This window comes from Microtus pennsylvanicus, chromosome 11 (assembly GCF_037038515.1).
Source record: "Microtus pennsylvanicus isolate mMicPen1 chromosome 11, mMicPen1.hap1, whole genome shotgun sequence".
NCBI classification, from domain to species: domain Eukaryota; kingdom Metazoa; phylum Chordata; class Mammalia; order Rodentia; family Cricetidae; genus Microtus; species Microtus pennsylvanicus.
The window spans coordinates 5,103,678-5,116,706 of record NC_134589.1 but is presented as its reverse complement, the minus strand read 5'-3'; positions in this window follow the sequence as shown (position 1 = coordinate 5,116,706).

The following is a 13,029-nucleotide window of genomic DNA, read 5'->3' as shown; positions in this document are numbered from 1 at the left end:
CTGTTTGGAAGATGTTCGTTTTGACTTTAAATATTCATAAGTTCTTTTTGAATTATTTATTTGTGAAATCATTATTTATATTACTTCTAATCTACTTTGACACCAGAGTCTTTAGGTTGAGGTTAGAAACAGTCAACTGGGATTCTTCCTTGTATATTCACATATACATATAATATTGATTTATTGGTTTTTTAAGACCAAATAGCAGTGTGGACTGGTGTGTGAAATCTCATTAGAGTTGGAATACTGTTACAAACTCTCCATGGCACTTTCTCTTTGCTTCCAAACCAAACTCAGTATGAAAAAAAAAATCCAAGGTACTCTATTGTCTCTCTTCACTGCATGTGGACTTTTTCTGCTGGCCTCTGTTATTAGAATGGTAATCCTTCAAAGCCCCTGATTTTACCTGATGTTACATACAACCTTTCACCTTACGCATGACTAAGGCCTTCTCCTTTTTTTCCAGTGTATTCCTTACACCCAGGTCGTCAGTACCATCCAAAAGTGTCAGCCTATTCTACGTTTTCCAGCTTTCATTGTTTGATTTTTAAGGATATTTCTTTATTTTACCTACTATCAAGATGTATCACGATGAAATGTATTTATATCTTGCATGTGCCGACAATCAAATATAAATCTAGTAAGCATTTGAGAAGGATTTTTAAAGATAGTGAGGAACTGTTTTTGAAGCAGTAATGCCTAATGTTAAAACAGAAAAACAAAACAACCAAAGAGTTCTATAATGTCTCAGTCCTAGAAAGTCCTAAATAGATAGAATTTTACTTTATTTAAAATTTTGTCAACTAAGCTACACCATTATTACACTGAACTCTCCCCCTATTTTAACGAGTTGTGTTGGCGTAGTATAGACACCAGTCTGAATCATTGTGAAGCTTGAAATTGGATTTGGATCTATAAAAAGAAAAAAATGAGATGTGGTACCATGGATACAGATGACTTTTTACCCCTCTCTCCTAGAGAAAGATTCAGAACCAAGGTAATGACAAAATTTAATGTAAGATGACTAAGGCCAAATATAGATATGTCAACTATGGGCATTTTCAAACACATGTAGCTTCTGCAGCTTATAGACTTTCAAGGAAGAATTTTTCTCTCAACATTTTATGCAAGTTTGTGTCAATGTACTATGCAGAGAGTTAATGACACAGGTATACTTTCTCATCTCTCAGACATTTCAGTCCTTTACATTGTTCTAAAAAATGATCTATAAGCAAGAAAATGTTTCTGAACTAATCATGTTTATGAAATATGTTGGTATCCAGTGACTACAGGAAAGAAGAAAACTAGTTCCAAATGACCTAGAAGCTTGCAGAAAAATATCAGTTGTCAATATTCATGCCTGGGGTTGCTTCTAGAATGCCCACTGTTTTGCTCCAAATTGACCTTTAAATCGTGGGTGATTTAACCAGTCCTTGGTGACAGAGCAAGGTACAAATTTATGAAGAGCAGACATTTGGGAGGCAGGAAAAATAATAGAAAAATCAAGCAGAAGGTGATAACCCAAAATATGAGAAGTGCTCATGAATTCTCTTTGAGTTATTTATTCAGAGGGGGAGAAGTAGGGGCAATCAAAAACTGTGGTTAAATATTCAGGCTCAATAACAGTGGTGCTCAGCTTTACTAATGCTGCATTCCTTTAATGCAGTTTCTCATTGTGGTAACCCCCAATTATAAAATTGTTTTTATTTCTACTTCATAACTGCAATGCTGATGTTGTTGTAAATCATAATGTAAATATATGATCTTCAGGATATCTTACATGCAACTGAAGGAGGTCATGACACACAGGTTGAGAATCAGTGCTCTAGCGCAACTATAATGAGTTTCCGATTCTGTCTTTACCATTTGGTGGGCAAGGTCTTTAGTTTTTTCGTCAAGTTGACACAATCAAGAGCCTTTTGGGAAAAGTGAATCTTGCTAGAGGAATTGTCAAAATCATATTGGTCTGTGACCATAGCTATGAGAAACTGTTTTGTTCCACAAGGGAATACTGAGCCCACTATGGGTGCCATCATCCTGCAAAAGGTGGGTCTGGGATGTACAAGAAAGCTAGCTGAGCTAGAGCCATTGAGTGAGCTAACCATCCACATGTCACCATGGCTTCAAACTTCCTTCTTGTGATTGACTGTGGCCTGGAAGCATAAGACAAAAAACTCCTTCCCTCAGCTGAATCACTGTTGGGTCAAAGTGTTTTTATCACAACAATAGAAAGCAAACTAGGGCACCAGGTATGAGATATATAATTTATTTAACTCTATTAAATATGCTCCATTTGGAAAGTTAAATGAGTATAATCATGTAAAATTATGGGAGATATTGGAAGAGTAATGGGTTGAAGATGACATTATATGCACATGTAGATTATTATTTTGCACAATTAGTATCTACTAACAAAAATTTAAAATGTGAAGTAATTATCAAATTTATCTGCACCTGGTATTTCTAGAAATACAATTTTAAATGTCAACCATGGCAATGCTAATAACGTTGTGTGTTCCCTATGGTCCCATTAGAAAAATCAGAGGCGGTTTCCTGCCACTGATTTCAGGTGCTGAAGTGATCTTTTATTGTAGGTTCTACCCACACCTCCATTTTTGCAACAGTCCCTTTATGAAACCCACACTCAAATTTCCAGATTATCTGTTAATCACTCTTTATCCCAATGTCTGTAAGCAAGTATATACACTCTGTTAGTTCCTCCTGGATTCATTTCTCTCACATCTTGTAGTAATATGAACGGCGGCGGGGCTACGTCCCCAAAGCCCCAGCCTCCTGCCCGGCTAGCTTATGCCCTGAAATAATTACACAGACACTGTATTCATTTAAACACTGCTTTGGCCCATTCCTATCTAGCCTCTTCTAGGCTAATTCTCACATATTAATTTAGCCCATTTCTAATCATCTGTGTAGCGCCCCTAGGTGCGCTTACCGGGAAGATTCTAGCCTAAGTCCATCCTGGGTCGGAGCTTCGTCACATGCGTCTGCCTGGGAGCTGGGCATGGCGTCTCTCTCTGAAGGCGTCTGCTCCGGAGAGGAGAGCTGTCGAGTCTGACCTCACTTCCTCTTCCTCCTGGCATTCTGTTCTGTCTACTCCTCCCACCTATCTTCTAACCAATGAAATGGGCCGAGGCAGTTCCTTTATTGCTTAGCCAATGAAATCAACAGATTGATATATGACACTCCCACATCACTTCCCCTTTTTCTGTTTAAACAAAAAAAGGAAGGCTTTAACTTTAACATAGCAAAATTACATATAACAAAACAGTTATCAAGTAAAAGTTACATCAGAAACATTTATACATATAACAAAATTGACCTTAAATCTCTATCAATAAAGCAAAATCTATACTAATGCAAATTATTCATACCTATATCAACATCTCTGTCAGTCTAGGTGAACTTAGACAAACTGAGTATGGTCACTCTCCTCAGCCTTTCCATCCCCATTTGGTTTAGAGATCAATAGTATTGTGAGAAACACATGGAGCAAAATAATTGGACATGTAGTGATTATTGATAAGTATAAATTATATTGACATGCTTCAATTATTATGCATGTGAAATATTGGCTAGATGCAAGATTTTATTGTTTAGACCAGAACCTCACTGGGCATTATAAAGAAACTAACAAGAAAATATTTTGCAACAGAAAATAATTTTGTTTTAAAATAAATTAAAACAGGTATGAAATTTGGGGTTTTTAAATATCTAATTTTTAAATATCATACGCAAACTTTTAAGATGATCTTTGGGGATTGTCACCCCTTAGATTTATGCCTTTGTAGAGTTTGTGCCTACCTTTAATAGGACTCACCTATAAAATGTGTGAACTGCTGATGTTTGAATTATGAATCTCCTTATAAAAGACACTGTGAATTGAGACTTATTCTGGAGTAATTCAAACACCATGCAATGAAAATACTTAAGTGGCTCTCTGAAAAGTGTGTTGTCCTGCCAGCAGCAAGCAGGGCCTGATGCCTAGGTGACTAAAGACACAGGGAAAGCTTGACGGTGACCTCATGAGAGATCCTAAGCCATCATCCAGCCATATTACTCCCAAATCAACCCTTGCTTCATCTAGCCTATGGGAGGTAATACATAGTACTGTCATTTTAAGACACTGGCTCTTTGTTACTTGTCTTCCAACCCTCACCCTCAACATGTGTACTGTTGCTCAATTCAAAAAATGAATCTCTGAACCTTGATAAATAGATTTTGAAATTTAGAGTCAAGACATCATGGTACTCTCTTTATTAAGAAAGATCAGCATTAATTTTTCTTCCCAAATCCTGGCATGGGATGTTTCTTCTTTAACTGAATGCTCTCTATCTCTAAATATGGAGAACTTAGACTGCTAGCTAGATACCACAGGGAAGCAACTCGATGAGTCTACTTATTTTAAGATGTATTTTATTATTTTAGCTGTGTTTATCTGTTTATGTCTGAGGACATGCACATTAATGTTGATAAATACAGATACCAGAGGATACCCCTCAAAAAGGAGTTACAGGCAGAGTCATATACCTCCCAGTGTGTGTGCTGGGACCTGAACTCTCCACCTCTGAAAAAACAGCACACTTTCAACCAGTGAGCCACCTCTCCAGTCCATGATTTTTACAGACTTCTCTTTCTTACCTTTCCTTCATAACACTGTGTGTCCTTTACACTACATCTCCGTTTTCATTAATTAAAAATACCTGTTTTGCAAGCAATGATGCTCTTACTTACAGCTTAGACAAAGCCTGTTTCTTTGGCTTTTTTATCTTTCCTTTTATCTTCACATACAGATCAGTTGATCATTCCCTTTCTTGCTTGTTTCACTTCTTTGTTTTTGAGAGATTCCTCTTCGGCAATCTGACTTGACACCATTTTCTCAGCATGGAAACAAATATCTGCTTGTTGTACATTTTGTTCATTGTTTATGGCAAGGTAACTCTTGAGAACTGGAAGTTTTTGTTTCTTTCTTTCAAAACTGCTACATATTATGGACTGTGTTTCAGTAAAATATGATGGGGCAATCAAAGGTTCAAATTCTTGAAGAAACTCTTCTAATCTATAAATCAGTATTATTACTTTTGGCCTGTGAAAAACAAAACAAAAGGTGAAGAAAAATAACCTATTCCTTATTAATACTAGTCTTACATCCTATACTCAGACTCTACCATGATATCATTTGATCAATTGGCTATTCCAAATTCTCTTATAATATTGTCATAATCCCATGTAATAAGAGGAAAAGTGTGTCAAATAAGAAGGAGGTTATTCCACTTTCAAGTCATGATCTGAATTACCTGCGTGGGCATTATTCCTTAAGAATGTAATTCTTCACTACTACTCAGTGTTTCTACACTAAATATTTACATGTTAACCCAAAGCACTGTTTTCAGGATGATGCATGGGGCGTATCAGTTTTAAAGAAAACATCCATCAATAGTGAAGGTTCGTAAGTCTGCTACATATGTCATATTTTTAGGGAATAACTATCTTCTATTAAGAGATATAACTCAACATTTAGGGATGATAAGATTTCTTTTTATTATACATTTTATTGAAGTTGCTCTTTGACAATGAATAAAAATAGTACATACTGATTACAGTAACACCCTGTTCCCTCTCTAGTATGCCTCTCATCCTTCCTCCAAGAATCCATTCATCAGGGAAGAGAGTTAATAGAAAGAATTTAATAGATTTAATAGACTGGTTTACAAGATAATCCAACAGTGACAGATTCACAGTGGGGAGGCCAAGAATATAGTAGTTCCATACTCCACAGAGCTAGATGGCTCAGTATTTCTAGTATGGTGCTCAAGACTAGAAGATTCCTGAACATTGCTGGTCTTTAGTCTATACTGAAAGCCCAAAGAAGTTCATTCTAATATCAACAAAGGACAGTTACAGCAACAGCATAGATTAACTTGCCAGAAAGAGTGAAGGGAGGCAAGCTATTTGAGATGTTTCCTTTCTCCATATCCTTTCATTTGGGCTGTCACTAGAAGATTCTGCCCACATTTAGGGTTAGTCTTCTTGCTTCAAACAATGTGCTCAAGAAAGTTCCTCACAGGAGTGCCCAGAAGCTAATGTTTTTGTTCACTTCAGACCCAATCAAGTCGACAACAAAATTAGCTATCATAGGTAGAGTCAAGTCTTTTTGTTTCGATTTGAGTCCCACTAAATTCGACCAAGACTGTCCATGTGACTATGTATTTGTACTACCGATTGGAGCCTGGTAGGTTCAACATTAGGTACACAACTAAAGACAGTAACAACCCTTCTTCAGAATCCACCAAAACCCAATAATTCAGCTGGGAGGAGTAGGGTCTTCACCAATCCATGATGAACTGTTGACAGGCCCACTCCTACTCAGGGCTACTGTAAGTAGTTGCAGCTTCTGTAAAATCAGCAGTGACTGCATTAGCTTCATCATGTCCAATATCATTTCAAATCCTTTCTCCTTACCTTCTGGCTTTTGCATTCTTGGAGCTTCAGAACTCATAATCCCATGAAATACCACTCAAAAAGTGTTTAGCATTTCATCATGTCAAGAACAGACATTGCTTGACATTAATATATATATATATATATAACATTTATTTTTATAAACCTAAAAGTGTCTTTTAACAGGACCACTGTGCATGTCGCACCAGTATATACCCTATAACTCCACTTAGAATCACTTAAGTCAATGTGGTTGTTTTAAAAAAATGGCACCCAAAGGGGAATGGCATTCTTAGGAGGTGTGGGCTTGTTGGAGGTAGTGTGTCACTGTGGAAGTGGATTTTGAGGTGTGCAGTGCATAAGCTATGCATGGTATCATAGTTCACTTACTGTTGCTTGTGGGTCAAGATGTAGAACTCTCAGCCCCTTCTCCAGCACCATGTCTGCCTGCATGGCACCATGTCCCTCCATAATGATAATGGACTAAACCTCTGAAAATGGGAAACACCCCAGTTAAATAATTTCCTTCATGAGCTGCCATGGTCATGGTGTCTCTCCATAGCAATAGAAACCCTAAGTAAGACTGTCAACTTCAAGTCATCACTTTTTATCTGGTTTTCTCTACTGCTAGGAAATAGCATGCAGATGGCTAATATTGCTATACTGGCCATGTTGTTCTTTTAACCTCATGATTTGAATTTAAGTACTCAAAGAGTCAGCATAAGATAGAAACAGAAGAAGCAGACTAAACAAATGGGAGGAGGAGCCATTTTTGTGAAGTAGGTAAACCTGTGTCTTAGATTTGACAAAACCTGACAAACATGCTGTATCTTCCCTTTGATTTCACTGAGTGGAGCAAAGAATTTAAATCATTTCCTCAACGTCAGTTTCTAATCTTCTTTGCCACTTTCTACTAAAATGTTAGATTTTCTCAGCCTTTGTGGGAATCTCATCCTTAAAACCTTTGCCGTAGATAAACATGTGCCTTCGTGACCCAGTGCTAACATGAAACCTTGAAAGAAGCTGAGTAAATATTTTCAGGATAAGTCTGGAAGTCTTACTCTTCCTAAATCATCAACAGAGTGAGAGAGGGAGAGAGCAAGCTTTCTATTCAAACATTGCTTAAGAGTTAATGGGAGTGTTATTATGATGGATAGACCTGGATTTATGTCTTCAGGGAGAAGAATAAGAACACTTAATGGGGTAGGAACTGACCAGTATTTACATTGGAAAGGAAGCCACATTTTACCTCTTCAGAGGTCAAAAAATCACTGAGTGTGAAATCCATTCTTCAGATAGCTATAGCCCTCCCTTCACCCCAGCATGAATGATTGAGAATTCCATGAACTCTTACAATCAATCTCCATTGGTAATGCCACCTAACTCCAAAGTTTAGCGGCCAACGAAAATCATTGGGCTGCTTCCTTCTCAAGTGAGGGCCAGAGGTAAATTCTTGTTATCACCCAAGCTCTGAACACTGCCAATCCTGGTCCTGTTTTCCTACCTAGAGAATGTGTAAGTTTTGTGACCTGGTGTCTGCATAAATCCAAGTTGCAGCTGAATAATTCAGACTTGCTGAGATAATAGCAGTGTGTATCTGTAGATAATAATTATGACTAAAGAAACAAGGTGTCATTTGTGTCCCATCTGGCATTGATATGCAGATGATTTTCTTATTGTACTTAAATGTTCTGATATTAATTGCAGAGTTGGGGATCTATAATTCTGCCAGTGTCTTCCTTTCTTCTCTGTTTTGAGCCAGCTTCATCAAATGAAAGAGAAGCAGGCAATCTTTGAGAATAAACAGAAGGAGAATTTTAGGCAAGCTTTCAAAGACCCTTTGGAGCCAAAACACTAGTTTTAACTATGTAATCAGTCTCAATTGAATGTGAATGGACCTTGCTCAGACCTGATGGGGCAACACTGGTAGAAAACCGACATTACAGCATTCACAGTCTCAAATGCATCACTTCCAATTTCATTAGTCGGGATTCTCTAGAAGAACAGAACCTATAAAATACACATAAACATGAATATAAATGTACATATTTACATATACAAAGAATTGATTCAATCAGTTTACATAACATGGTAGAAATAGTCATCCATCAATCCCTGTCCCTCATACCTGAGAGGCCAAGAACCCAGTAATTACTCAGTCCTTATGTCTTTATGGATCAGCAATCAGAATAGTCCAACAATGACTGTCACATGGAAAGGCACAGATACTTAGTTACTTAGCCAACAAGGCTGGGTGCTTTAGCAGTCTCAATCTGATATCAAATGCCTTGAGGGTTCCTGGATAATCATTCCTCTTCAGTCCATAGTGGGAGACCAGAAAAACAGGTTATATTATCAGCATTGGAATCTGCAACAGCGCCAACAACAGAAATTAACTCAGTTGTGAAAAGGAAGGCCATGTGAGCAAAAGTCAAATAATCCTCATTCTTCTGGGTCCTTTATTATGTGTGTGTTACAAAAACACACTGCTCACGTTTTGGGTGTTTTCCCCCACATCAGTTAAGTTAGTCAAGAAAGTTTTACACAGATAACCTTACAAGGCTAACGATATGGAGACAATTGCTCAACTGAGAGGTTCCTATTCATATGATTTATTGAAAACCAACCATGCTGACTCCCTCAGCAGATACTGCTCACTATCCCCTACATCTGGGCTTCTAGGATATTATGTTCACATCATTTTTAAAAATATATTTGGGTGTTTTCCAATGACCATTTCTTGTTACTTCTCAACTCCCCTGATGTGGGATTTCCCTCTGTATGCTGTGAATACTCTTGGTTAATAAAGAAACTGGCTCGGTCTGATAGGGTAGAAGAGAACTAGGCAGGAAAAGGTAGGCTGAATGCTAGGAGAAAGAGGGTGGAGTCAGAGAGAAGCCATGTATCCCTGCTAGAGACAGACACCAGAACTTTAGCCAGTAAGCCACAGCCATGTGCCATTACACAGATTAATAGAAATTGGTCAATCTAAGATGTAAGAGTTAGCTAATAAGAAGCTAGAGCTAATGGGCCAAGCAGTGATTTAAATAATATGATTTCTGTGTGATTATTTGGGGTCTGAGCTGCCAGGAAGCTGGTAAACAAATAACAATCTCCTTATAACACTCCCCAGTATGCATCCATCACAAGGACCAATTTGGTGTATCCCTCTATTTCTTTTCTATATTCACTTCAGAAATGAAGAGAGCAGATAGATATAATTGGTGCCTGGGAAAGTAAGATTTCTCCCTGAATATCTAGAATGATATTTCCAGCTGGCTCTCTAAAACTTCCCCTGGGACACAGTATGACATCTGAACCTAAGCATGTCTAGACAACAAGCTTCAGATCTTCTATTGAAAAATCTCTCCTATTTTAATTTGTAGTAATTCTCAATCCTGTATTCACTCACCAAATGCCTTGAGTTTCTTTTTGAAATCTCTCCTCCTATTTCTTGCATTATGGAGCAAATCCTATAGACTCTAAATACAAAATGTTCCAATAACTCTGATTACATCTAGCCACTTTCATACTAATTACCTTGGTTTTCTACCCCATTTTTCTCATTTCCACAAGAGGCTCCTCTTCTTAATATTCCTAGAACATTTTCTAATTACCTGTATTGGAGGGAGGTCACTTCTTGGTTCCCGGCCGCCGGGTTAGCTTAGACCTGAGATAATCGCATTATTATTATAAGCTACCTCTTACATATTAATTTAACCCATTTCTATCAATCTTTATATCACCACGAGGTCATGGCCTACCAGAAAAGTTTCAACATGATTATCTCTGGCGATGGCTCCACAGCGTCCCTCCGACTCCATCTCCTTTATCCCAGCATTCCCTTTAGTTATCCCTACCTAGCTCTCTTCTCCTATAGCTCTGCTATAGGCCCAAAGCAGTCTCTTTATTCATTAACCAATAAAAGCAACGCATAGACAGAAGGACCTCCCACATCTCTTTTCCTGCTGTAAATAACCACCCGACACCACCCTTTCTGAAGGCACCTGTTGCTTTTGTATTTAAAGCTTTATGCTTCAACATCTAACATAACTGTAGAAATCTCTGTCATTGTTTCCACACAATCTTAGTCTCTAGATTCCTTCTTCCTGCGGAGAAAGAATACACCACACATTAAGATGTTGTTTACTGACAATGTATGTACATTCTTCCTTTAAAAACTAAAGTATTTTAATTGCAATATTTGGATATTTAGTGTCCTTCCATGATGTGGGAAGTCCTTCTGCAAATGTATCAGTTAATGAATAAAGAAACTACATTGGCCTGTGATAAGGCAGAGTAGAGCTAGGTGGGAAAACTAAACTGAATGCTGGAAGAAAGAAGGTGGAGTCAGTGAGAAGCCATGTAGTTTCAGGAGGAGAAAGACACCAAACAGAACTTTGTCTAGTAAGACACAGCCACATAGATCAAGAGAAATAGGTTAATTTAAGGTATAAGAGCTAGCTAGAAAGACACTTAAGCTATTGACCAAACAGTGGACAAACAGTATTGCAAATAATATAGTTTCTGTGTGTTTAGTTTAAGTCTGGGTAGCTGGGAAATGAATGAGCAGTCTCCACTAACACTTCCATATAATGTATCTGTTCATGATGTGAATATAGTTCTTATACAGAAAAAAAAAATGTCAGTGCAAACATCATGATTCAGTGTTCCATTCCAGTTGTTCCCTCCTGAGCATTCCACATAACTCAAGGCTTATATCGTTTATTAGGAGAGACCCAGTTCTTCCCTTTCTCCTTAGCTCAGGTTCCATGAGCAGGAACAGAAAGGTCTTGCCACTAGCAAGGCCAATAACTTCGGTTCTATGAGGAACCAAAGAGTTTTATACCAGCATTGGGACTGAAATTTGGCTTTTTTGTCTGCTGACTTCACTGTGGCGACTATGATGACTAGTTTTAATTATTATCTTCACACAATCTAGAATCACTTGGGAAAGAGTGTCATTGAGGGATTGTCTAGATCAGGTTGACCTGTGGGCATATCTATGATGATTATCTTGTTTATGTATGAAAACCTAACTCCTTATAGGCAGCATTCTTTTTTACATTGGGTCCTCAGTTGTCTGAGAATGGAGAAATTGAGCTCAGAAGAAAGTATGGATGCCTTCTGCTCCTCTGCTCTTTTTTTTCTTTTTAAAAACTTCTTTCTTTATTTTTAAAAGGTTAACCTTTTCTCATTTTGTATATCAATCCCAATTCCCCCTCCTTCTCCTCCTCCCACTCTCTCCCCCACCTTCCACCCACCTCATCTGCATCTACTCTTGAGAGGGTAACTCTCTCCATGGGGAGTCAACACTACATCTAGACTGAGAAAGGTATCCCTTCAAAGAGAATGGGCTCCAAAATGCCAGTACAAGCAGTAGGGATACATCCTGGTCCCACTGCCAGTGCAGCTACAGACTGACCCAGCCATACAACTCTCACCCACATTCAGAGGGCCTAGTTTAATCCTGTGCTAGTTCCCCCACTGTCAGTCTGGAGTCAGTGAGCTCCCATTACCTCAGCTAAGCTGTTTCAATGGGTACTCCCCTCATGGTCTTAACTTCTTTACTCATATAATCGTTTCTCCCTCTCTTTGACTGGACTTTGGGTGCTCAGCCCAATGCTTTGCTATGAATCTTTGCATCTGCTTCTAGCAGTTGCTGGATGAAGGTTCTATGATGTCAATTAAGACAGCCATCAATCTGATTATAGGGGAAGGCCAGTTTGGGTACCCTCTTCACTATTGCTTAGGGTCTTAACTGGAGTCATTCTTGTAGATTCCTGGGAATTTCCCTAGTGCCAGGTTTTTTGCTAGCCCTACAATCACTTCCTCAATCAAGGTATCTCTTTCCTTGTACTTCCTCCCTGTCCTTCCCCTTCCTCAACTGTTCCATCCCTCAGGTTCTCTTTCCCCTCCCCTTTTCCTCTCCTCCTTTCCTTCTACCCTCCCTTGTCTTCCCACCCCCACACTCTCAATTTTCTCAAGAGATCTTGTCTAATTCCCCTTTCCAGGGGCTCATGTATGTTTCTCTTAGGGTTCTTCTTGTTGCCTAACTTCTCTGAGTTCATGGACTACAGTATAGGCTGGTTATGCTTTGCTTTACATCTAATATCCACTTATCAGTAAGTACATACCATGTTTAAATTTCTGGGTCTGGGTTAGCTCACTCAGGACAGTTTTTTTTTCTAGTTCTATCCATTTGCATGCAAATTTCAAGATGTCATTTTTTTTTTTTTACCACTGAGTAGTATTTCATTGTGTAAATGTACCACATCGTTTTTATCTCTTCTTTGGTTGTAGGTTGTTTTCAGGTTTTGAGTATTATAAATAATGCTTCTATGAACATAGCTGAGCAAATATTCTTAGAGTATAATTGATCATCCTTTTGGTATATGCTCAAGAGTAGTATTGCTGGGTCTTGAGGTGGGTTGGTTTCAATTTTCTGAGAAACCACCATATTGATATCCAAAATGGCTGTGCAAATTTGAGTTTCCACCAGCAATGGAGGAGTGTTCCCCTTATTCTGCATCCCTTCCAGCATAAGCTATCATTTGTGTTTTTGATCTTAGT